Source organism: Numida meleagris, chromosome 1, assembly GCF_002078875.1.
Source record: "Numida meleagris isolate 19003 breed g44 Domestic line chromosome 1, NumMel1.0, whole genome shotgun sequence".
Classification (NCBI taxonomy): Eukaryota; Metazoa; Chordata; class Aves; order Galliformes; family Numididae; genus Numida; species Numida meleagris.
In genome coordinates this window covers 95,966,950-95,994,346 of record NC_034409.1, presented here as the reverse complement: position 1 = coordinate 95,994,346, position 27,397 = coordinate 95,966,950, and the positions used below count along the sequence as shown (strand labels likewise).

At 42.2% G+C, this 27,397-nt stretch overlaps 1 long non-coding RNA gene across 1 annotated transcript; it reads right to left on the bottom strand.

Moving 5' to 3' along the window:
• On the bottom strand, positions 21,281-27,357 carry LOC110401811. Its single transcript, XR_002440626.1, has 3 exons — positions 27,149-27,357; positions 25,227-25,329; positions 21,281-23,543 (listed from the first exon to the last, which is right to left on the bottom strand). It is a non-coding gene; the product is annotated as an uncharacterized LOC110401811 (long non-coding RNA).

Genomic DNA, 27,397 nt, shown 5'->3' with positions numbered 1-27,397 from the left:
ATATGCAGATTTGATCTCCATTGCAATAACTGTGTGCATACTGTGCAGGCAGCCCCATGCTTCACTTGCCCTGCGATCCTCAAGTTCTTCCTGTACAAGTGCCCTGTGTACAGCTTCTCACTATCCAACAGCACATTGCTTTCTACTGCTATTATGGGGCAATACAAAGCCCACAGTGTCAAGAAGTAATTTACATGGGAGGCTGACATCCTTAGTTTCTAATGTACTTTTGGTATCAAAGATTGGCACAAACGATCCACTACAGATGTTGTCTATACGTTTACTCTCATCAACAGAACAGAGGTAGGAAGTAACTTTTGGAGGTCTCTAGTCTAGTCTAGAGGCCTGAATCTAGCTAGATATGGTTTCTCAGGTCATGTCCAGCAGTCTTCCAGGGATGGAAATCACACAGCCTTTCTAGGCAACACATGCCGGTTTTTTCCAACTTTATGTCAAGATCTCTTTGCTGGCTCACGTTCATCATCTTGTCTACCAGGACACCCATAGCCTCTCCTGAAGAACTGCTTTCCCAAAGAAAGCCCCCTACAGACTGTCTCCTCTGTTGCATGGAGTAATTTAATCCTTGAGGCAGGACTTCATGTTTGTTTCTGTTTACCTTTATGAGGCTCCCATCAGCCAACTTCTTCAGCCATCCAGGTGCCTCTGAAAAGCAGCCCTATCCTCCAGGACATTAATCAACCTCCTCCAATTTAGTGGCATCTGCTAACCTGCTAAGAGCATACTCTATCTCATGATCCTGATCATTAATGAAGACATTAAACAGCATTAGTCCCAGCTGGTCTCTGAGGGACTCAAGTGGCCACCAGCTGCAACAATTGCACAACCCTTTGAGCCTAGAAGCCCAGTCAATTTTCCATTTGCCTTATCCCCAGCTATTCAGTCCATAAGTCACCAGTCTGGTGAGGGGACTATAGGAGACTATGTCAAAGGTCTTGCTACAAGACAAAGTGGATTCACTGTCTCCCATTTAGTGATGGAGCTGGGAGAAGATAATTTGTACCCTTTGTGGGTGAACACATTTGGATCCAATGATTGCTTAACATTGAGAAATTGGTGCTAGAAGACAAGACCTGCTTTGCTGCAAAAGAATACTTTCAAAAAACCCTTACTTTCTGGGTTCCCTGACAACTCCCACTGAGTGACCAGTTTCTCCTGTAATGTGGGGAAGTCCACAGCTTACCACCTATAAAATGAAAAAGGCCTTCATACCAAAGTCACAATAACAATCAAAAGAATTTCTGGTATTAGGGTATCTGCATGATTAGTGGTGATGCCATTTCAAAAGGTGGCTGGTGCTGAGAGCCCAAGACAATGCTGAAATAAAAGTAAGAATACCTCAGGTGCCATTGACCAGGCCGCCTAGATTCTGTATGTCACTAGGTTCAGAGTATGAGTATAACCTGTCCCTTTCACTGGGAGTTAGCTGTTCCAATAGGTCAGGGTCAGCATAGATTTCTGTCCACAGGTACACACACAAACACACACACACAAAACTCTGTGATGCGAATATAATGGAAGAAACAAGCCTTTTCAGCCCCTTGTTAGCAGCTTTGAGTCTATCCTAACACAGTGTCAGTTTCCCAGCTGATTCATGTACCATCATGAATGGTTTCACCTTCTTTAGTATCAGAGGGAACTGGTTCTTTCATATCTAGTAACAGAATGGCAATGCCTCTGCCTCCTATTCACAGCTCAAAACTGAGGCTATGGGTTACATTAGCCACTGAAAAGGTTACTTGTGTCATACTCTGATGTTTGCTGGCTGTATATGCTGTACAATTGCTATATGCAATGATGGTCTTTGGTCAATTCCAGGAACAAGTTACTTAGGATGAGTATAAGTGTCTTTTAGTCCAAGATTTCCTAGCTAGCATACTTGCTGCAGGTTGATAACCAGCCACTGATTCTGTCAAGCTCCATATTTTACCTGGTCCTAGAACTACTTGTTGGAACACAAACAGAAGTGGTGCAAAATCTTTTATTTCTTCCTGTCTAGGGAAGGCCAAGAAATGTCACTCCAAGCATATGGAAAAAAGGAATCATAGAATCACAGAATCATTTGAGTTGGAAAGGACCCTTAGAGGTCACCTAGTGCATCTCCCCTGCAATGAGTAGGGGCACCTACAGCTAGATCAGGTTGCTCAGAGCCTGGTCCAGCCTGACCTCGAATGTTTCCAAGGATGGGGCGTCCACCACCTCTCTGGGCAACCTGCTCCAGTGTCTCACCACCCTTATTTAAAAAAAAACTTCTTCCTTATATGCAGTCTAAATCTCCCTTCTTTCAGTTTGAATCCATTTCCCCATGTCTTATCATATCTTATCTTGCTAAAGAGTATGCCTCCTTCTTTCTTATACCTCCCCTTTAGATCGTGAAAGGCCATTCTCAGGTCTTCCCAGAGTCTTCTCTGCTCCAGTCTGAACAGCCCCAGCTCTCTCAGCCCCTCTTTGTAGGAGAAATGTTCCATCTCTTGGATGACTTTGTGGCCCTCCACTGGACAAGCTCCAACAGGTCCATGTCTCTCCTGTACGAAGGACTCCACATCTGAATGCAGTACACCAGGTGAGGTCTCACCAGCGCGGAGTAGAGGAGCAGGATCACCACCCTCAACCTGCTAGCTGTGCTTCTTTTGATGCAGCCCAGGATATGGTTGGCTTTCTGGGTTACTGCTGTCTCATGTCCAACTTCACATCCACCAGTACTCCCAAGTACTTTTTGGCAGGGCTTTGCTTCATCCTTTCGTCTCCTAGCTTGTACTGATAGTGGGGATTGTCACAACCCAAGGTGCAACACCTTACAATTGGATTTGTTGAACCTCATGAGGCTCACCTGGGCCCACTTCTCAGCCTATCTAGGTCTCTCTGAATGACACCCTGTCCCTTAGTTGTGTTGACCATAGAGCTTGGTGCCATTTGCAAACTTGCTGAGGGTGCATTTGAGCCCATGTCGATGTCATTGATGAAGATGTTAAAGAGCACTGGTTCCAGTACTGATCCCTGAAGGACACTACTGTCACTTATCTCTACCCAGACACTGAGCCATTTTCCACCACTCTCTGGGTACCAATCTTGCAACCAGTCCCTTGTCCAGTGAACAGTCCATGCATCAAATCCATATCTTTCCAATTTGGAGAGAAGGATGTTATGGAGTACCATGCCAAAGGCCTTACTGAAATCCAGACAGATTACATCAGTGGCTTTTCCCTTCTTCACTGACACAGTTATGCCATCATAAAAAGCCACTGGGTTGGTCAAGCAAGACTCGCCCTTGGTGAAGCCATGCTGGCTGTCTCAAATCACCTCCTTCTCTCCCATGTGCCTTGGTATATCTTCCAGGAAGATCTGCTCCATGATATTCACTGGCACAGATGTTAGGCTAGCAGGCTGGTAGTTCCCTGGATCATCTTTTCTACCTTTCTTGAAAATGGGTGTGACACTGCCTTTTTCCAGTCACCAAGAACCTCACCTGACCACCATGACTTTTCAAATATCGTCAAGAGTGGCTTGGCAACTACGTCAGGCAATTCCCACAGGTCTCTGGGATGCATCACACTGGGACTCATACTTAGATGTTCGGGTTCCTCAGGTGGTTGTGAACACGAGCTTTGCTTACAGCTGGAGGGACACTGCTTATCCAGTTCCCTCATTCTACTGTCTCAGTTTTCTAGCCACTTTCATCTGGATGCTACGGACCTGCTTTGTTTGGATACCCTGGCCTTTTACCACCTAACCATGAAAAGAAACAAGGCACTCGTAAGTTGTATCTATGACACATTATATCACAAATCTCTTCAAAATGTTCACCACCGTATTTGAGAACTGTCCCTTGCTCTCTATCAAATAAACCATCCTCCAGGGAAAGCACTTCTTAAAATACTATCAGCAATAACTTTACACTTTCACCCCTTCAATCCCCCTTTTTCTATAGTCTAAGCTAACTTTCACCCTTTCACTTTAGAGAGTACAAATGGAGAGTACAAATATAAAAGAAGCAGTAAGAGAAAGCCACTCATGTGGGGAAGATATGTTTAGAGGAAATGTATACAACAAAACTGAGGAACTTGCATGCTCTTACGGAAATCTCACTGTATATTACCTAAATATTTTATCTCCTCATAGGTTTGCTCTCATCTCTAATATGAGGTGAATGACTAGCATCATTCTTTACACTGGCCTAATAAAGTAAAATGTAGCTTACTGGAGGAACAGTTATTTCTCTTTAAATATTTTTTGTGGGGAAAATGCACAGAAAATACTTATTTTACTTCCTTGACAATGTATAGCTATGTAGCTATTTAAAGACATTAAAGTAGAACTGGAAGGATCTAGATTATTAGCGTAACTGATAGCTCTGTGCCAGTGAATTAATGCCATGAACATGCCTACAGGACATCTACCTTTCTTCCTAGATCAGTTTTATTTTTAGATAAATGTATTAGCAATCTTTTCTCTATAACTTTTTTAAGCAAAATGTGCTCTGTAACCTAGAAAAGGCTTCTGTCTGGGGCTTTGGAGGGGTACTTCTTATTTTGTTCTCAAAGTGAAGACAAAGCTATCGCTAATGGAAGTGGCTGTATGAATAGCAACCTTGCCAACCATGGTTTCCCTTCATTAGAAAAAAAATATGGGAAAATGGACTGGTTTGTACTGAATTAGTGAACATACGTAGAACTTAGGTATCATAAAATACTGTATGCTAAGACAAACATTAACACTATGGCTATATTTGTGAGGCTCTACAGATGGTTAGTGAGGTCTATGAAAGGAAAGACAACAGCTAAGTGTCCAGCAGAGCAAGACTGTGTATGAGTGGCTGCATATACTCTAGCTTCTGCTTTTATATAGTAGTGAATGCACGTTTACTATAGTACTGATTTGTCCTGTGAGATGGACAAGCCACCAATAACTCTTGCATTAACTCTGTCCCTACAGCACCAGAATTTCTTGTTTAATTCTGGGAAAAGACCTAAATCTTGTGCAACTGACGGAAATGTTAGGCATTACTTGCCAAAAATAAACAAATTTGTGTGAGATGTGATTCAGCAATTTAAGATCCTAGACAACAGGATTAACTACATACTGTACAGTACTTCACAACTTCAAAATTGAGTACAGGAGATCATTTAATTAAAACCTATTCAACTGAAAATCCTATTTGTCTGAAACAAATGTTTGTCCTATCTATAATATCAACAAACTATTCACATGAGCAACTACCAATAAACAACAGAAAGATGCACAATGAATGTCAATTAACACAATTTGCTTTCAAATAAACTTGCAGTTTATGTATATAGCTTTAGTATTGTCCTGTGTATCCATCATAAAGGTCAATTAACCTCAATTGCAGCTAGTCAGCGTGTTCTAAAACAAATTCAGCATACCATATTTTTTTATTTTTTTAAATCATCATCTCAGCAGTTCATTTGCCTGGGACTGAAGAATTGCTAAATAGCTAGAAGTCTTTGCTAAAATTTTTACATTAGGAAATGTAAAAAAAAAAAAAATTAGAGCAAGGGTGTCAGACTGGCTGAAATTGGTAAAGTGTCACAGTGTGGTTGGATAAAGCTTTTAAAAATATTCATTATTCAGCATATAATCATATGGATTCTGAACAACAAAGAGCTGTGATGTGTGTGCCTCAGAGGATGAAAATCTCCCTAAGTAAAGATTTCAATGCATACACTAATCCAAGACTATACTAACAAATCTCTTGAAATGGAAATCTTTGCTGAAAATGGTCTGTATGCATTAAAGACTATCAAAGTGTTTTTTCCCCCCGCCCCCCTTTGGCGGCAGAATGTCAGCATTTATGGTAAAAGTCGATCAGGTGCTCAGTTGTTCTGCTTAATCAGGAAGAAATGGTATTACGTGGGTATGGGAAGCTATCATCTGGAATTATACAAGCATCACTAACTCAAAAGGACCGTCAATGTTGTAGAAAGCAAAGGTGAGTGGTGAGAAGCTCAACATACTGGTCTCTGAAAGAGGCATATGGTGACACTTCAAATGAGAATATTTGTAATTGCACTCATGAAAATACAGGAGAATCACTACACTTAGGGGAAGGCTTGTTTTACCGGATGTAAATAACTACATTGCTCAGTAAAAAAAAAAAAAGCCAAAAAAAACCAACAAAAAAACAAACCCCAGTAATGATTATTGATCATGCTACATGACCTAAACCGTTGGCCACGCACGCCACAGCTATTGAGTCACACCACTCAGGCTGACCACACCAACCACCGAGTCAGGCTGATATCCAGTTGGTCTGTGTTAATGTGAAAGGAGGTGGCTGACATAATAAATCACAATTCTGGCCTTCTCTGATGCTTTTAGAGCCTTTTTGATGCTGATAGTACTTATAAAATTACAGCAGTGTCTTCTCTCTTTAGAAAGGAAACATACAAGATTGTACAAAGACCTATGGGAAGAAAGATTGCTTTCTCAGAATGTACTAAAAACTTCATTCACAGCAGGTCAGCAGGGGTTCTGTGCCTTCTGTGTCCTTTATGAACTTCATCTTTGCTGCAGGCAGACAGCAGTCAGTGCTACAGTGCAATTTTCCTGATGCTACTGCTACTGTGTCTCGTGCAATATAAAAAAAAATATGTTAAAAAACGAGAACATAATTAGAACAGACATAAAACTGTAGGAAAATTGTTTCCTAGGTAAAATTCACTGGTGTCCCTAAGGTCTATGAAATACTTGCTTACTGTAGCAACCTGAGAACTACAAGGTCTCTTAACTACATTAGAGCATCCAGACTAATTGGTCCTTCCTGTTTCCAAGCTCAAGCCCTCCTAAAGGTGATCTTTGCATACCATCTTACTACTATTGCAAGCTTCAAACTCCATTACACTAAATTATTAGGACTAAGCAATAGTAAGAGTCGCATCCCTGGCAGATGGGACAAAAATTCAGCTACGAACAGGAACATTATTGTTCATAACTGCTAGAGGAGAGAAAAACTTAATTGTAACTTGTTAGCAGTGCTAAAAGACACCCTCCTTAAAAGAAGTCAATGTTTGAATCTTAGCATTATGCTTTTAGCATGATAGAGAGAAAACAGGTGCTTAGATGAATGGTTGATCTGCACGGACCCGGATGCTCATCCTTAAATTTACTGTAAAAAGTTACAATATACAGTTATTGATATAGGATATGCTGAGATGTTGCAGATCCTTCAAGAAGAGAAAAAAAAAATCACTCTGATTCCTCAGTAGTCAAGAAACTTTGCAGTGAAATGGTTTTGGGCCACTGTCAGAACTTTTTGCAAGAGGAAAGCATGCCTCATAAACCATGGGATTTAGTCTGATAAAGTTATAAGAAATAGACCATCTGAATCAGCCAGCTTGGAGTAAGGTAATACCTCCTAAAAGGCATCCTGAACATCATCAGGGTCTTGTGAAACAACATTTTGATTATCTAAGTGAAAATGAATCACAAGTGTTGGCATACAGCTATGCTATCGTTTTATTCAAAGAATGATCAATTGGTAGCAGAGCGATGAAACATTAAACAAAGATCAATTCAAGACATTATATTCTTACAAGACTCCTAGATCCTCTACTCAAGACCTGATAGTTTCCACAAGACTTATCAGACGTGGATGATAATTACAAAGATATGGTAATTGAGGGCATTAAATCAAGCATGCAAGCTAGATCTGCTGTCACAGCAAGAATTTCTTCATTGAGAACTGGCAGAGAAGGATTTTCTTCTCCCTCGACTGGCACAGCAGGATCATCATCCAGCTACTGGCACAGTAACAGGTCCCACTTTAAATCTGTCCTATCTACACCCTGTTGAAGTAATTCAGTTAATTGCATGCATCAGTCTTTGGAGAAATCTTTCATACTGCTAGTTATGTCCTTGGATTAGTTTAGGAGCCATCAAGCACTGCAACGGCAAGCGGCTGCCTGTTAGATTTGGAACTGCTGTTACAGAGCCAAGAGTCCACTTAAGGACTGAGGAACCAAGAAGCCACAGGATCATCTGAGCTTTTCAATACTATAAATTACAAAAGACAAGATGTGCCGTAAGCATAAATGCTCAACATGGCACAAAACACTGTAGAGGAGAAAGACTAGCCAGAGCATGACTTGACAATTTAGAGAAATTGATACTAATATTAGTTTGTGAAACTTCTTTTTTTCAGCCTTAAAAGAAGAAGGAGCAGAAGTAACACTGAATACAACCCAAAGAATTGTAAGGAAGGCCAGACAAAGCATTCACCCAGACAGCTGAGACACTGTTTTTCTGTAGACTGTGCCAATATTGACTTCCACTTGAAGTGCTATTTTTTTTTACAGAAAAGGTAACATTCCACAGTTTACTTGCTCATGAAATATAAGGTGAACAGAGACACTGATGCAAATGATCCAGTACATTAAAAAATGTATTGAGCCAGGAAATATTCAGAGTTCTGATATATATGATCTTTTAAGGTCTGGGAGAATAGACAGTGTTGTGCCAAGTCATATTAACTGAAATAGCTCGATTTAGAAGGAATTTGCTTTTGAGGCTGGTCTCTAGAAGATTGAGGGGCTTCTTGTCACACTCACACTTCAAAGATTTTTTTTTTAAAGTTATGGATTGTCTATCAAGCTGTTAAGAGGTGAGTATCAAAGTAGACATGGCCAACTGAACTTATATATTTCAAAGGAGCATGGTGTAATAACAACTGTTTGATCCCTTCCTATTCCACAAAGGTTATCTCTGTCATTTATAAGTGTGAGGAGAAAGGCCAAGTTGGCTTGGTTAGCTTTTGACGCGAACTCAGAACACTAGGCTGTGGTGTTTCTGCTTCCTCTATTGCATTGACAACAGTCAGAGAACTAAAGACAAGAAGGGAAGAACAGAGTTTGCACATTACTGATTCAAACAAGCTTTTCCACTTCTCTTCCCATCCCAAAACACAAGGCAGACACGTTCACAGCCCCCTCTTTTATTTTTAACTTCTATTCCACTGAATCAGAGAATTTGAACTCTGGTAATACTGGAAGTCTGAAAGAGCAGGATCCCATACAGAAATTCCCCCATACTTCCCACTGAGTGGGGAGTCTATGTGTAGGTGCCAGGTCCCAACGTAAGGTGTGTCTGCATGAAGTAGTCCCACGTGGGGCAGCAACACTGCATCAGGCCTCTGTGCAGACAGTTTTACTCTGCTGTGACACACATATTCTTTCCTATCTATGAAGAAACTAGGGTTGTGGCACCAAACAATTACAATGTTCAGGTATGTATTCTGGGTGGAGGCAAATCCTTGCAAAGAGGAAATTGCTAAACTCAGCAATCAGGGTGTTTAGAGATGGCATGAGTATGCACAACACAAGTAGTTCTCTCTATAGGGCTGCCCCTCAGTAGTAAGGATTACAAACTGCCAACATTTGCTGAGATTAATTAAAAAGTTTTGATACAGAGTGGGATGGTCTTTAAAATTAACTGTACTTATCCACTGACTAACATGCTACTTCCTATCTGGAGAAAAATGAGAGAGAGAAAATCAGAAAAAATTTTGTCTACAAGATATGATTTAAATATATTTTTTATGTAGCACCAAGGGACCATTCTGGTCTCCTTTAAATGCTATGACTGATACAGAAAAGAATCATAGAGGTTGGAATCGTTAAGGTTGGAAAAAACCTGTAAGATCATCTAGTCAAACCAGCCACCTACCACCAATACTGCTCATCAACTCACGTCCCTCAGTGCCACATCCAAATGTTTTTTTGAGCAGCACCAGGGACGGTGACTCCACCACCTCCCTGGGGAGCCCATTCCAGTGTCTGACTGCTCTTTCTGATAGTAAATTTTTCCTAATATCCAACCCGAACCTCTCCTGGTGCAACTCGAAGCCATTACCTCTCATACTATCACTGTTACCTGGGAGACCAACCCCCACCTCACCACAACCTCCTTTCAGGTCACTGTAGGGGGTGATAAGGTCTCCCTGAGCCTCCCTTTCTCCAGACTGAACAATTCCAGTTTCCTCAGCTGCTCCTCATAACACTTGTGCTCCAGACCCCTCACAGCTTTGTTGCCCTTCTCTGGACATGCTCTAGGGCCTCAATGCCTGTCTTGTAGCAACTGGCACAAAACAGGGTCAGAATTTTGATGGCAAGAGAAATTCCCCAGGAGTTGTATTGACCATGGCCAACAAGAGATGCCAAAGAGATGCTGGATTTGAAAAGTTTGGGGACACTTTGCTCCTGCCTTCAGTCAGGTTTATTTGCATTCAGCATCTCATACATACATGGCAGTGCACTGAAAAGCCAAAAGAGACAGCAGACTGTCCAGTCAGACAGGTCTGTGTTTCATGGTTCCTTGCTCAATGCATGCGGTTTTGCTAGGGCCATGCAAGTTCATCAGTCAAGTGCAGAGCAACCCAGTCATCATGTCCTCACACGTTCAGGCGCTCTTTACAAGCCACGGTATTTTAGCACTATGCAGTGTAACCAAACCTCGTTTCTATTTCTTCTGTCAGGAAATAAATCAGCAGTAGCAATTTTTATAAGTGCACTTTCCCAGTCATTTCAGAGTCAGTAGATAACGTATACGGCCAGTTTGCTAGTAAGAAAAGCACTTCTGTAGTATCTGCCATACGTGACCTACCTATCTGGCATTTAATCACTCTTTTTAATTTATCTGAGAAAAATAACTCCTCTGGTATCTAGTCTATTCATGAAGTGGCTTACTTCCTGTATAATTTCACTGTGTGCAGCATGAAAAACAACTGTACTGTTCATCTCTTTCTGTCTCCTAAGCTTTAGCTCCAAGGTACAGAGCTGTGTACTACTGCACATTATGCTAGAGGTCTATTAAGCAACATACTGGTGCACCGATCTGGAAAAATGTAGCAGTCAATGATGCTGCTACATTCAGCACCAGCCTCGTAAACTATGGGCATGTTCTCTGCATTGCTTATAAGGTGCTGAGGTAAAAGAGAGAAGTTGTGCTACCTGTGTGCGTGAGTGATCGTCAGCACTGATGAGTACTTTCGGGCTTCTTTGCCCTTTCGCTCTGAGGGGCACACTGGTAGGGCAGGCAGAGACGAGCAGGAGAAAGAAGGGCACAGGGAAGCACCCAGCCCACACTAGTGTCTGCCTGTACTCATTGTGGCTACAGCCTTGGAGGAACTGCTGAAAGCTGCATGCCAGAGTAGCTCCTGGCGGCTGCACTGTAGGCTGAGAGCCAGGCAGAGGGAAAAGAAGCCAGGGTGCCACACCCTGCCTTGGCCAACACAGACTCAGCAGAGTGGAGGCTCTGGCCCAGCACCTCTGCTGATTGCAGGGATGGGGAGGTAGGTGGATTAGTGCCACTTGAATCCTCCCTCCAAGTCCGAAAATGAAACATTTCTTCAGGATTCACTTGCTGAGTTTTTAATTATTTGCAGACGAATTGGTGTGTCAGCAGAGTAAGCCTTGCTTGAAGTAATCTCCAGCAGTGCCTTCAGGCGGGGGATCTCCAGGGCTGAGTCCAAGCTCAGCAAAGGCAAAGTGGGTTCTGGGTCCAACCCCAAAGTCTGGTAGGCATTTAATGTCACACAGCCTCCCTGGAAAGCATTGCTGTCCCTGCATCACATGCATACATTGCAAGGCAAGGAGACCACGTTTTGGTTAAGGCTCCAAAGCAAAATGGTGGCAGTTGGCATTACAATAGGATACCAGGCTTTCTTCTCCCTGCAGGGGAACTCTCTGGGTGTCAGCACCTCAGCCCTCCCTGGTGGGAGAACTGGGGCAGGATCTAGGGGTAACCTCTCAGCTGCTGCCTGTGAGGGAGTCCTGGAAAGGTGCTTCCATGGATGAGGCATCTACTTGCTGCAGCACCTCAAAGCCCAGAGCAGTTCCTCCCAAATCTTTCCTACAAAAGTGCGCAAACAAGCATAAGGAATGATGCTTAGGCAAAGCATTCACAACACAGACATGGAAACAAAACAAAACCACAGCCTTGATAACCATTTCAGAATAAAGATAAAGATAAATACATCCTCCGCTCCCTGAGTGTGACTCAAAACAGTAGTGTGCTCTTCCTCCTCTTGCTATTTCTGTCACTGGTATACGGGTTGCAGCTCTCCAGCCCCGCCCCAGACCTCTTCTCATCTGCTCATTGCAAGCTTCCACAGCTGCAGTGGACTTGGAAAACAGACGGGTAAGTCACAAGGCTTGACTTCTGGCATGTGAATGGAAGTACTTGCACAGCTCCAAGCAGCTGAACTGGAGCTCTTTCAAAAGCCAAACCTTCAGATGATCCAGAAGAAAACGAACTAAAAAACAGCAATGTCATAAGGTGTGTGCCTTGGATTTCCCAACTAAAAGCCTACACTCTAGGTGGAGCAAAGCGCTAATCACAGTCCAATAGAATTAGGAGCGTGAGGAGGTGCATGTTAAGACATGCAGGTCACTCCAAAAGTAATGCCTCCTATTAATTTCTGTGGAAACTACAAGAGATACAAAAATTACAATAACACTGTTTGATAGAGCAAATTTTCAGCTACAAAATGCTATTTTTTAACATAGTCACCGCTATTAGCTATGCATTTTCACCAGAGATGAACAAGAGCCTGCATGCCACACTTGTAAAAATCTTCACCGGTGGAGGTGACCCACTGTCACTATCACACTGCTGAAATGCACCACCCACCACCTCCCTGTGCTTACATCCACTCTTTGGTCTCCAGCAATGTTCAGAAGGTGTTGGCGAATGTCAGTGGGTGCTATTTATCGCGTGGAGGAATTCAATGACACACCTTTGCTTCAGATGTGCTTCCTTGTCAGATGCCACTTTGTCAGACTGCCCCTCTGCTGCCATCTGTCACACAGCAGCAAAATGTAATGGAATATTGGCAGGAAGGTTCAACCTCTACTGTCATACCACCAACATCCACCTTAGACATCGTGGGCCACCATAGTAAAGTAGGAAATGTTACTTTTGGAGCAGCCCTCATCCATAAGTGTGCAAACTCCCCTTTCAGTGTGAAAAAGAGGCAAGCATTGTTGCATTACTAAGGCTGTATTCTTTTACTCTTTAATGTGCTTTTTTTCTTTTAAGTACAATTCATAGATGTATCCTGCGTTTATGACAAGCTGGGTACAAACCAGCCCAAGAGCAATGCTGAATCCTCACTAAATGTTGTTGTGTGAATGGCTGATGCTGCAAGTGGGCCCTCGGCTGCACTGCCCAGGCACCACTCTGTGAGCTGGGCTTGCAGCAGCCATCCTTGGCTTAACATGTGGTTGCACTTAATGCACTTTACTTCTCATGCACACCTGCAAGTTTGTTCAAGCTGAAACCTCCTTGGTGAGCAAAACCTGGTGAAGGCTGGCAGCTGTCACTGCACTGGGCCACTGTGGCCCTTCAGAGGAGCACTGGTCTCTATCAACAGCAGCCAGCAGTGGTAGAAAGAGGCCTTGGGGGACATGTGAGAGGAAGGAGTAGCAGCCTAAGGCCCCATGCAAGCATGTGGAGGAGGAGCATGAGGGCACAGCTTTATGGTGAGGAGCACCTGTGCCATGGGATGAGGGATGTCAAAGTCTCCTGGACCACTTTGTGGTTGTCAGCAGTGTAAATCGGCAGGGAGGGGAGAGCCTCTCCTTTGGAAAAGGTTATAATTAGGAAGTCAGTACTTAATGTATTTTTCTTTGCTGTAAAAATGTTGCATTAGCGAGCTTCCGTTTTCTGTGGGGTTATAAAGGATGATAAATGGGACGTGAGTCAAGATCACCAAGCTTTCACAGAGGAGGTGAGAGCCATGTTCAGGAATATCTCATGTTAAACAAGCAAGATAATTATTCTGCTCTACTTAGCATTGGCTAGGCCTCATTTGGAGAACAGCATTCATTTTGGGGCACCACATTTTAAAACAGACAGAGAAATTGGAGAGAGTTCATGTGAGAGCAACAAAAATGATGAAAGGGTTAGTAAATAAGACCTCTGAGAAAAGGTGGAGAGAACAGGGCCTGTTCAGTCTAGAGGAAAGAGGACTGAGGGGAAGCATTACTGTCTACAAATATGTGAAGCGTTGTTATAGAAAGGATGTAGACCAATTATTCTCATTAGAGAACAAGGACAGAACAAGAACTAATTGGTTTAAGATGCAGCAAGGAGTAATTTAGATTTAATATTAGGAAAACATTGTAACTATTTGAAAAGTTAGGCAATGGAACAAGTTTACTGAGAAGACTGCAGAATTGCCACTACCAGAGAAATATGAGGCTGAGAACAGACACTCATCTGTCATGGCTAGTTTAAGACTAACAGTGAAGTTCAGAATCCTTCTCTAGCACACAGGGATGTTCTGGACTCCCTCAAAGACAGATGAGCAGTGGCATCACAAATAGAAAACCATTCCAAGAAAAATGAGGGGTTCATGTATACACACGTGCATATGCATGACTACTGCTGATATTATACAAGTAAGAATGAGTTCTTGATAGTCACAGCACTTTTTGTTTTGTCCCAAAACACCATGCCTTCATATCAATCCTTCTCTAGTGCTATCAAAACAATGACACTAAAATTGTCACTGCATTTTTGGATCCCAATTCTTCTGTTATTTCTCCAGAGGATGACAAGCTCAGTAGGGGACCACTAGTAGCTCCAGCAGTACCTCCAGTAGTAGCTGGAGCTTGATTGCAAACAAAAGAACATACAACGTGGAAAGTAATAGACTACTGCCATGGGAGATATTGCAGTAGCTCCACCATCTTCAGCCCTCTGCCTTGGTGAGATAAAACTGCAAAATGAAAACCAGATCCTTCCCACTCGACGATTACCTTAACTGTAAGCCAGAAATCATCAAAGGCACAAAAGAGGAAACCAAACACATTAATGGAAGCACTGAGTCACTCCAATTGCTACCTGTGGTGTTTGAAAACTGCAGAGACTGCACTGATAAACAGCACTTTCTTGCTATGAAAACAACATGAAAACATAGGGAAATAGCAGTACCTTAAACTCAGATACTCTATTACATTTGCATGACTGCTACCACTTCTGTGAAGTCTTAAATGCTGTGAAAATCAACATAAGAAACAAATATGCTTTAGGAGGTAAATGGCTATCAAGATGTTTGGTGAAATATTTATAAAACATGAATTTCACTCTTTGTCATTAAAAGACCGTCCTGTCCAAAACAAAAACACACACCCATTCCACTGGATCTTCAAAGGCTATTCTAATCATTTTGATACTTTGGAGTAAATAATTCAATTAATTGCAGGCAGGCAGTTTATGCACTATTTAGCCTAGAGTGAGGGTTTATGCTGGAGTTATAAATTCATCTGAAACAGAAAAAAATAAAAATGGGGATGGAGGTATTATAAACAGGGTTTATGCTGGAGTTATAAATTCATTTGAAACAGAAAAAAATAAAAATGGGGATGGAGGTATTATAAACAAACTGATAGCCCAACCAGGAAACACTGAAAATGGCGACAGCGTAGCCAAGTACAAGCACAAACTACTTATTTGCTAATATGCAGGAGTCATTTGAAAAGGGTCCTCTCCTTGCTGTAGGTCAGTGCTCTGCAGAGGTTGTCATCACTGACCAAGCTCTTTGCAACATTTTTGAGGCTATCGCAAAGGCAAGCAAGAAGCATGTGTTGATAAAAAACTGATTTGAAATGTCAGCCTTATGGGAGAAAGTGCCAGCAGAGCCAGCTAGCTTTATTTCTAACAAGTATAAGAGGATTAAAACATTCCTGGTCAAGGAGCAAACCCTGAGGAAAAGCAGACAGAAGTCTGACAGGTCTGCGAACCTCATAGCCATGGCAATAATTTTGCAAATGACTAATAATAAGGAGTCGATAATCCAAAGGACAATCTCTGAAGTGGAGCACCAAATTCCTTGAGGGAGAAAATCAATTATCTCCTATGCAACTTTGCGGCTGCACAGCCTACAATATGTAAATGCACAGAAGTTACCATAGTCACAGAAACCTGAATATGAAACTTAAAAATGCCATGGAATTTTACAAGAATCATTGAAAGAATATCCTGCTCATGAATGGATGCATATGGGCTTTATTGAAACAGATACAGTGTTATTCTAATATTCTTCATCACAAAGGCTGACAGCCGTCTAGAGATGTCAGCATCTATGAAAGAGATGCTGCACTGTGGTGAAAGCGGAACGGGGTGACTGGGTCTGGTAGGCAGTACAGAAATCAAATTACCATCAAATACTGTGGGCTGATTTTTAACATCTTTTCTCTCGCTGAGTGGTGTCTCACTCCATAACTGGGTCACTGAAATTAATGGAACTGCTTGCAAGTAAAACAGTACTCAACATGCCTTAAAGCACCAGAGCCTGACCCACAGTACATACTCAAACATCACCTTAAATTTTAATGTATCTCAGACTTGAGGGGTTTTTTAAATTATTATTAATTTAGAAAAACATTCCTTATTGGGATCAGGCCTTTCTTTTTCTTACAGGATGCACAAATGTCTGTAGAAGAGACGTCTGAGGATTTGGCCTCTTGTTACAAAAAACCACATTTCCATGCATGTGTAATCCATGTTTCCTGTAGATTTTGAGAGCAAGATTTTTGTACGTCTCCCTTTTGATGAAAAGAGAGAAGTACAGCCTGAGGGCTGCTGGGGAACTGCAGATGGACAGAGGCCTCAAAGGGGAGGGTGTTCTCCTCCAGCATCTGTGGGTGAGCAAGGAAAGGGCTGCATGAGACAGAATACATTTACATTGCGGTTAAGTATTGGGTTTGATCACGTTGCTTAAAACATATTTAACTTTTGGACTGAAGGGTCATAAAATACTATTATCCCTGTTGGGAGATAGTGGGCCAAAGAACTGCATCAATTGTGCTTGGAATGAAGGGTTTCCCTAATTACAACACTGCCTTTATGACCACACAAGGGAAACATCTGAAAAGGATGAGAAAGAAATGGGGTAAGGAAAATTTCTTTAAGAACAGATTCACCAGGAGCAAGGATTCTTCTCAGTTTTGATGCATCACTGGCATTATCTAAAAATGGAGACATAATGGTGTCACCACTGAGATGTTAGAAAAAGCTGAAATTACTTGGACTCAAGCCATGAAAAGAGAGGAACCCATTGAGGGACATGGATAAGGACCTCCTGGCATTATGGAATGATGTGAAAGAAGGGACAGACACTTCTCTTAGGGTAAAAGGGAGAGGGTGAACATGAGAACTACTGTGTAAGTAGTATAGTTACTCTTTTGGAGCAGTTATGCACACTTGCTTATTATGTGATGCGTTCTAATGTTAATAATATGTACATGGAAATAAAAATAAACAGCAAGGTTTACAGATTGCTCATTATAACCCATGCAGCTGGGAATTCTCTTGTTTTGATCATTATAAATAAGAATTACCATTCTTGAGGAATAGGTTGGCCTATCCAATGTGATGAGCAAAAGAGCTGCCTCAGGAGGTGCTACAAAACACTAAAATACATAAATTCTTGGAAGGTACATATAGCATACAAAGGCCCTAGAAAAGTTAGTCCTAATACCTATTTTGTACAAGTTGGCCAACACTGCAACTTGAAAGTCATCACTGTTTATAATTACTCTTACTGTCAATCTGGAAGACCAGTCTGAGGCATCCACAACATTTAGTCTTACACAAGACAGCCCTCATCAAGAATTCAGTTCACTAGGTCTTGACAGGTACTTTTTTTTTTATTGAATAGCACAGGGAGTATATATATATTTAAAGATAACACGGAAGTTGGTTGCCTTAGTAACAGGATATCTCATCCACTGTGTTTAGTATTTACTCAGCACTGGAAATTTATAGTGCATTGAGAAGAAATGTAGTATTTTTGTTAGCATACCCTCTATTTATGCCCATCAGCAGCAAATGTATGCCGTGTAGCCAGACTTTCCATTTGTAAGCTATGTGAAACCTCTGAGAAGACAGCATGCAGAAATGAAACCAGGGCACCAGGTGTAATGTACTTCTGCTGCAAGTATTTTGAGAGAAAAAAAAATGTTCTGAGAGTGTGAAGTGCTTCACTAAGGATACTTCTTGTCTCGTAATTCTAACTCCATCAGTAAAAGCACTTATTTTCCATGGTTTCATATTCCGATGAAAAAAATCTACAGAAAATAGTTATGAAAAAGGATAGTTCTATGATGCCAGTTTCCGTAACTGTCATAAAGAGCAATACACATTTAAAATACTGTTAAATACTCTGTTTTGCCTGACATCTAGGAGGGAGAGGAAGAAAGGGAACAGTTGAAGGGCTGTTTCAAAGCCGTCTTCAGCCTTCTTCTGGGAGAAGCAAGGAATTAGTTAAAGCTGCATCAATTAAAATGCATGAGAAATTCGAATTAAGCAGAAAACGTCAATTTAATTTTGAATCTAGCCAGGATGCTGAAAGGTTTATGTCCATTCATCTGCAAAAATGCCATGGGATTTTTCATTCTCCCAGCAAACCTTTAGAGACCAAGCAGGACTTACCACCTGCAGCTGCCCCATGCTGCCTGCAGGGCTGTGGGGCCAGAGCAGAGCTTTTCAGGGGGAAATGACACCCACTGAAGCAGTGAACCTTGCTCAGAAATCGAAGTTCCACTCCCTCTGCCTCTGACAGATTTTAGACCAAGTCCTAAGGACAGAATATGCCCCTTCCCACTTGTCCAGCAAAAACATGGGGTGATGTGGGAGCCACCCAGGGGGATGGCAGCCCCAGGCACCAGGGCTGAGGCTGGACAGGCACAAGCAGCACCAGCTCACCTGGCAGCCCACTTCTGGTAACAGTCTGGGCACTACCTCTTGCTCAGAGGACTGCTACACCAGTGAAAAATCAATTCCCAGGCTGCTCTCTCATTTTAATTTCAGATAATGTAAAATGCTTCTATATTAATATCAGTTTAATATCTGATACAGCCTCTTTCATGGTACTGTAGCAGACCCTTGCAGGATGATGGACTCCAGTCTAATACAGATTTTCCTCCTCTAATGTCTGCGATCTTCTATCCATTTTACCATTCACACGGAAGAGCGCCCGTTCAGATAGAAAAGCAGAATATTATAGTCACATAGAATAACTTAAATGTAAAGTCAGATTGAGACCATTTATTCTATATTAATAAAAGAAGAGTTGGGAAACAGATGTAGAAAGGCATTAGCGGTGGTTAAAGTACTATCCAACAAGTACAGTCTTTTTTCTTCACCATGAACAACTTTCTTCCTGATCCTGACTTCTAGAATTTTGTCAAGCTCTAAAATATTGTTGCATAGATGGATTTGTAAAGGGGTGGTTAACTGCTGAATAATAAAGTGCTCCAAAAGGAGCCAGGCAGAGTGTTACTGAGGGTGCGGTGCTCCCTCAGAAGGGCAAGCAGGTGAATCAGCTCATTGCGTGCATAGGGCTCCCCGTGCTCAGCGAGCCGGAAAGCTGCTGGCAGCACAAAGCACTAGGGAGGGTGCAGAGGCTGAGCTGGACGGAAACCAGCAGCAGGAGGAGCAGAGGTGCAGTTCTGTTTCCCAGAAGAAATCCCTTCCCTGAACTTGTGCATAAAAAGAAAACTGTTCCTTTTTTTTCTGTTGCCTTCGCTGTCCTCCAGAGCAGGACCAGAAAAGCATCATGCTTTGATTAAAAAAAAAAAAAAAAAGAGAGAGAGAAAAAGTAGACAGATGATATATGTTGTTTAAAAATGGCATAGAGATGCTAAGCTGGTTTTCCTGACAGACCCTCCATGAATTATCTCATTACGATTATCATAGGCTGTAAACAAAACTGCATTTTTCTCAGGACAGCCTTTTACAGGAAGAGTTCTGCTCCTAACTGTTGATCACAAAATTCAGTTAAAATCTATCAACCGGCACTTAAAAAAAAAAAAAAAATAGAGCTCTTCTGAGAACTGGGGAAAGGTTTAAGCTAGTGAAGCTTTTGCCTAATGAACATTCCAGAAAAAAGTAAATGTGCTTTGCTTGCCTTGATGAACTGAACTGAAATATATAAACCAGTCACACAGAAGAAGGCTAATCCATAACATCCGTACTCACATACAGAAGTCAGAAGGAAGAAATGGAATGGCAATGAATCACCAGCCTCCAGTGACTGCAGGTAACAGTCAGTTCAGTGTTATTTTATGGAAGATCTACCGTAGGAAATTAAATTACCAAAGAGGCTTGACTATTTGGCTCCTAGTCATGTACTCTTTGGAACTATCTGGACGTGCCATATTTCCCCTGGATTCAGCAAAAATACTTAATACAACTTCAAAAAGCTGCATGTTACTGACTGTGCACGCACAGGATGATATATGATATGCAACTCCTGTTCTGCTTTAAATGAATGAAATAGCAACAAGGATTCGGATGCAGATCTTTCAGTGCAGACTATTTATTATCACTGAACTCGCAGTACCTTTCTTTACCATTTGCTTTTGTTTTATTTTGCTGATATACCTACAGTACCTACCAGTACAGCTACTGCAGGTACTGTAGATTTGTAGCTGCCATCTAACTACATTTTTTTTGAGTACTGCATCATTACATATCTATACGTACCCTACACTTTTCCTGTCAAACCTAACTACTTTTGAAATGAAAGCATGGAATTTGGTTGCTGTAGCACGCAGCAGAGAGAGGACAGATAGCACATTGTATTATTCCTTGGATCCCTTGTAGTGAACTCAGGCTAAGGAATTGATGTTGCTTGATACAAACTGAATCTGTGTCTCCTTGTGAGAGAGAAGACAGCTACTGGGGGAGGTAACAGGTAAGGAGAAAATGAAATAAGTTTGTTTTTTCCTGCAGCAGAAGCTGTCAAGGTCCTTAGGAAAGGGAAAATCTGAAAGAATCAACATTCGTCAGCTGTTCACTTTGGGACTGACTGACAGCAAGAAATGAGCTATTATACTGAGACTAGAAATATTTGGAGCTTGTCCAGATATACGAAGAGAAGCATTCTCTGCCCAACAATTCAGTGGAAATTAATATACTTCTATTACATTCTTCTGAGATTGCAAAATCCCTCTGTCTCCCTCACTCTACTGTTTAATTCTTATTACTGGTACTGTGGGAGCACCTAGGCATGCTGACAGCCCCAGGTCCCTTTTTGCTAGGCGCTAAAAAGAGCAAAAAAAAAGAAAAACAGACCCTCCTCGCCCAATCAGACTGTTTGCACATAATCAAAATGTTTCTTAGAATGATAACATAAACATACAGTTACATTTTTAACACTACTTTGTATTCTGCAAAAAAAATTCTGAAGCTTAAGGGCTCAGTGCCCACAGACATGCTGGCACGCAGATTGCACGTATCTTGTAAAGTCTACTACGGCGCTGGTGTGTGCATACACAGCAGCTGATTTTTCAAATGGGCAGAAGCATGCTCTTGCATATCTGAGCAGCGGGACTGAGCCAAAAGCATGAGGATGAATTATTGGCTGTAAGAAGGTATTGATGCAGTCCAGCAGACCTATACACAGCACAATCATTCAAGAAAGAGAGAGAGAGCTGGCGTGGGGCTATTATTTTATTGTGATTGCACAGAGAGGCTCATTTCTGCTTTGGTGGATGGATCATTTTCAGCAGCAAAGCACTCTTTTTCTAGAATGGCTCTAACTTTACAGTATCTGCTTCCAACAAACTCTTCTCCAGGCTAAACAGACACTTGCTACTCACATGACAGTGTGTGGGGGAATGATGCTGAGAAAAGAAGACATGCCGTGGCTAACATCTTTGCTTGTCTTGTAAGAGTAATCTGACTAATGTCGGAATGATTCCATCAGCGTTGTCAGAAATAGGTTTAAGAACCCTGCAGGTACGTTGTAAGCCTTAGCATAGGCAAAGACTCATGCAAAGCAGACGTCAATTGACTAGAGGTGCTGGGAAGGTATGAAGCAACATTAAGGACCTTGACTCAGGCTGATGAGCCTGTTTTCTTTTTGGGTGCTTTCAAAATTTCTTTCCCCATTTCAGATAGACTAGAGTACATAAGAGGCATTGTGGGATACGCTGTCAAGTGCTATTGGTTCCACATGGTACAATCGGAAATAAAACCAGACTGAGTTTGTATAACACCATATGAGCTTGCTGACAACTTAGTCATATTTGAACTATGTATTGGTTACAATGAAGTATGCTGGACATTCAGAAAATAATGCCAACTTTAGTTCCTGTACTCAAAAGACAATTAGGAAATGCCATTACCACTCTCTCCAAAGAGCAATGTATAAATGAGGACACTTCTGACCCACTAGATCTTTTGCTGGCTACCCTTGATACAAGTCCCTTTCCTTATAGGAATGGAAGAAGGTTGATTCTGTAGGGACCTGCCTTGAGTAGTGTTTGATACATGTTGTTTCAAACCATACTTGGTCTCCACGCTCATTGTCTGTTCTGGAGTTGTATAGTCAGTTTCTGTGTTCCTCCACTTCACACTGTGTGAAGAACAACCTTTTCTATTCTATTTCTTACTGTTTCTCTTGCATACCTAGATTAGAAATAATTTAGGTCATGGAATATCTCTTCTGTGAAAATAGGTATGACATAGCACAGTTGCTCCTAGAGTACCTTTGAAAATACTTTTTCTAAGTGTTAAATAAAATAGATTGCCTGTGCCAGTGATTCACCAGAAAGGCCCAAATGTTCTTATGCCATGTATAAACTCACTGATGTACTCTAGGTGATACCTTCAGGAAAAGAACAGAATCACCATAAAATAAATATTCCGAGACATCAGCATCAGTACCCCACAAACAGAAAAGAAGGACTTTTCTCTGTCTAAACATACTGCAAAACCTCTTAAACTTGGCCTGGGGAGCTGAGTGTTAAAGTAGCTATATCTGAGTGCATTCCTCTGTTCATCCTTTTGTTGTCATGCCCAATAGATAAAATTGATACATCTGACTGACATCTCTATGGATTTCATATACACACCACAATGCAAATGAGAAAATGTCCTCCTGGGAGACTGCTAGGACTCTTGTTCATTATCATTATCACTCTCATGATTCAAGCAGATGATGAGACTCCCAATCATATCCTCATTCCTGTGCTCCAGGTTGTGATTTGCAGCACATTGTTTCCACCAAAACATCATACAAGTGATCGATTTTTCCTGTCACACAGTTTCTGTGGTATGGCTGTCTCTGCTTCTACATGGGACACCTTAGCTGAGCAGAAGCTGAATGATGTGCTCCAGACCCAGGAACAAATTTAATCCAAGATTCAGGCCCACCAAGGCAGGCTGCTGGTGGATGGGGAAGGAGCAGCTAATCTCATAGCTGCATTCAGCTCTTGGCCTTGCAACATCTCATGAATGGCACTGCAGTGAAGCAAAACAGAAGCTCCCAGTCATCGGGCCAATAAACGCCAAACTTATTTCATCTCTTAAATAGAGGGTTTTTGTTGTTGTTGTTGTTGTTTTTGTTTTTTTTTTTTTGACATCACAGCAAGCTGTCATCAGTGTGTAGACCAACAGAAATTCAAGTAGAGAGGTGGGAGAGAGACCAGTGAAAATCCCATTCTGTCTGCAGACTTTTTTTCCTGAAACGCTTCTGGGTTATGCTATGACTGCAACTGTATTCATGAGAGAGGAAATAAAAATTTCATTGTTAACTTCAAAATGATTTCACAAGGCTTCAGGGAAATGGAGATGTTAAGAGAATTAAACAAACTGCATTGAAAAATGAGACACCATTTTCATGACTTATGCCTTTACAAGAATTTGGATAACGATTGCAAAAGGTTAATATGCTTCATATGAATCTGCAGGTTACCCTTAAAAATAAAAAGCAATCCTGCATAGCAGGGACATCTGCTGGAAGCTTGACGCCAGCGTCTCATTCCTGCTTTTGGCTATGAATCTCTGAGCAGCCCTGCAGCAGCGTGCAGTGCCTCCAGCTGGAGAGCCGGTTTCTGACTAATTAAGGATTCCCTGCACACCTTCACAACAGCCAGGCAGTGGGAGCAAGAAATCTTTAAGCTGTACTCGGGAATTTAAATGGAAACTTTTGCATCTCAATTGAAGGTTATACTTTTCTTCCAACTGCCTGACATTGAACTGTCTGTCACAGACGAAGATTGGACACTGATGAAATCCTTCCCTTCCCCAGTCAGATACAGCAGGAGAAGGTCAACGTTTTAATAATGTAGAGGAGACAGTTCTCTGCATTTCTGTAATTTTGGTGATCTGATTGCACCAAGGCTAAGAACTCACCTGTACCGATTTAAAAACTAAACATGAGATTTCAGATTATAGCACTTAAGTAAATTGTCTCTTTTCTCAAGGAGACATTGACCACACCCTCCACTTGGGAAGTGGATTCCAATCCCTCTCATGCTGCTCCTGCACAGGGGCACACTGTTTGTTTAAACCGCGTTGCTGGGAGCAAACTCTGCTTTTGACCATAGTCTGGTATTCTGTGTTTTGATTTTGGACAATGTTTTGGAAATGGCTGACATGGTGCAGAAAGCACTCACTGAGTCTACCCTAGGAAGAGGAAGCCCTGTTCTGTGCAGAAGAGAGGATGCTTTGCAAACTTGGTTCCCTTTTCTCAGAGTGCAGGAATACAGCCGATGCAAAGCATTCCAGAAATGAAAAAAAAGCTTTATTTGATTCAGCAAACGCTTGAACTGTGTTTAACACATCATAGGTCTATGTTTTCATGGGTACTCCCCAGTGTAACAGTTTTTTCCTGCAGATACTAGTTCCTATCTGATAGGAGTGTGTTTTAAAACCAGCCTCTGCTCTTACATTGTAAGAACAATTCTCTCCCTTAAGCTATTTGTAGACATAAACATGTTTACCTCCACCTGTTACAGCACCAGGAGAAAACATTATCCCGTTGAAGGAAATTAATCCCTCCAAACCTTTTGAAATGTTTTAAAAAGCTTACTACCAGAGTGAGTAGATGCACTAATAAGCATAACTAGGCTCTTGGCCCGGACCCCCAGAGGTAGGTCACATGCCTACCTTCTGCTCGCATCAGTGGCAGGTAACGTTGATAGCCTGGTGTGCTGTCCCCAAGGGTTTATCAGTGCTGCACAGCCAGCACAAACAGCCAAATCAGCAAAGATACCAGAAAGTGTTCAGTGACAGTTGTGCCAGACACCAGAGGCCCTGATCTACCAGAATTGAGGTGTGTGGGTCTGAGCTTGTATTGCCCACCTATGGGTGAGTGCTAAACACTGCAGTATGGGCCTTGCCTGCCATTACAGTGTTGTGGCTAAAACACATCATTTCAGGAAAAAAAGACTTACCTTCCAGTGTCTGCTCCTAACCACACTTGTGTTCCTCAGTAGGCAGTCAGAGGGGCAGGAACTGCCCACAGTCTTCCCTTCCCAACTAAATAAGCCTCTTCCTCTGGACCAATGAAAAGTGGGAAAAAAAAAAAAAATTGTTCTGTGTAAAATCAAACTTTTCTTAAGAAACCCTGAAGTCAGCATGCCCTCAGGTAAGGGAAGAAAATGAGAATGGTGTGAGGGTAAATAAAAGAAGTGGCTTCAACACCACTGACACTAAGAACTCCATCCAGAAGACACTCTGGTAATGCCGCAGAAAAAAAATGCAAGCTCACTAGGATTATTTCTGCCTATTCTGCAGATGCAAGAGGAATCATCTTTCTGTAGGTGATGGATTAGCCAGAAGCAGACCCTGGGACATCATGGAGATGTGGGATTAAAAATAGGTACTTTGGGACCTCATTTGAGTTCGGGTGCTGAAGAACAAATGTTGCCTTCAAAGGATCACAGAGAAAACTGGGTGGATACAGGCTTCAATGAGTCAAAAGTCAAAAACAGACACAAAGAGGAAGGTGGCTCCTGAAGAAGAGTCTGGTGTGATGTGCAGTTGCTGCAGTGAGCAGCAATGCTCTCCTTGGTTTGACTCCCAGGCAGGTGTCCTGTGCTGTGTAATTCTGTAGGGAGCGGGCAGGCCTCCTGGGAGCCAGAGTCAGGCAGGGAGGCCTTGGCTGATGTGCTGCATTTATGACGCAGCTTTATTTTGAGGAGATGGAACAGAAGCAGTATAGGAGAGGGCATGTGAATTCTCTCCTTCAGCATGCACCTCACTGAGTGATCCCAGTGCCTTTCAGAGTCTTAACCTCAAGGATTAAAACAGAGCCTGGCCAGTGCTTCAGAAAGGATAAAATCTCCAAATAAGGTTCCGTCACAGTATTCTTAAAGCATTCCTGCATGTTTGTCTTCAGAAGTCTGAGATTTCGATGGGATCCATATGTACTAAAGCATGTGGTGACTATCAAATATAAAAATTTCAGCAAACTCCAATTTAATCATATTCCCTGTTTTCACTGTTTCGCTATATGTATAAATATATGTCACTATAAAATCTGTTGTTTTTTTTTTTTTTAAGTGCTTACCATCCACTGACAGTTGTATAAAATAAAAAGTGCCAGCTCTTCAGTTACATGGGTGAAGAACTGCCATAAACAACCATTGGCACAGGTTGCCCAGAGAGGTGGTACAGTCGCTGTCCCTGGAGGTGTTCAAGAACCAAGTGAATGTGGCACTGAGGGACATGGTAAGTGGGCACGGTGTGATGGGTTGGTGGTTGGACTAGGTGATCTGAGTGGCCTTTTCCAACTTTAATGATTTTGTGATTCTATGATACAAGCTCTTCTACACTCAGTCAGCTTTAGAATGGCCACTTGTACAATGCTGCCATTTAAAGAGACACGATGGAAGTATTCAACACCAATGTCTGGAAAACAAGTTAGATACATAACAAGAAAATCAGTTATATGATAGGTCATTAAGGTGGCTTAACTTTCTCTCCCCTTACCGAGGACTTTTCACTTTCATGCAGAGAATGACCCATATCACCATAATTACATTAACAACAGAGGATGCATACATTCATTATTAAGTTAAAGGGGTGTCACTTTTTGTACACAGAAGCTTTGAAAGAAGTAAGCTCCCGGGAGCAATTTTGGGTTATGCATCTTTCCATTCCTTACTAGGAGAACTAGAGGCACTGGAGACGGCAAGTGCGACAGAAGTTAGCCCAAGTTTTCTTCCATGTGCTATTTGTTATCTGCTATTCGTGTATAAATATTTTTCACTAAGAAGCATCTGACCATAAGAAATAGCAGTTACTGTAACTAAAGGCCTCACGGTTTTGACGTGCTTTGATGTGGCTGTGCCCAACTGGCAGCCTTTCGCACCTCGTGCATCACACCCTGGCCAGGCTGGGGCTCAGATGACACCCGCGTAGGGCCCGTGGGGCTGCCTGCCTGCCTGCCCGCCCACCACCGCACGGCGGCGTGGCGAAGCGGGCCCTCCCCGCCACAAGCACCAGGTCGCAATGATGGCTGCCGTCCCCGGCAGCTGCCGCGCCGTACCAACAGAACTACCGCTCCCAGTAAGCACCGCGAGGCGGCCGGACGCCTTCTGCGCATGCGCAAAAGTAGGCG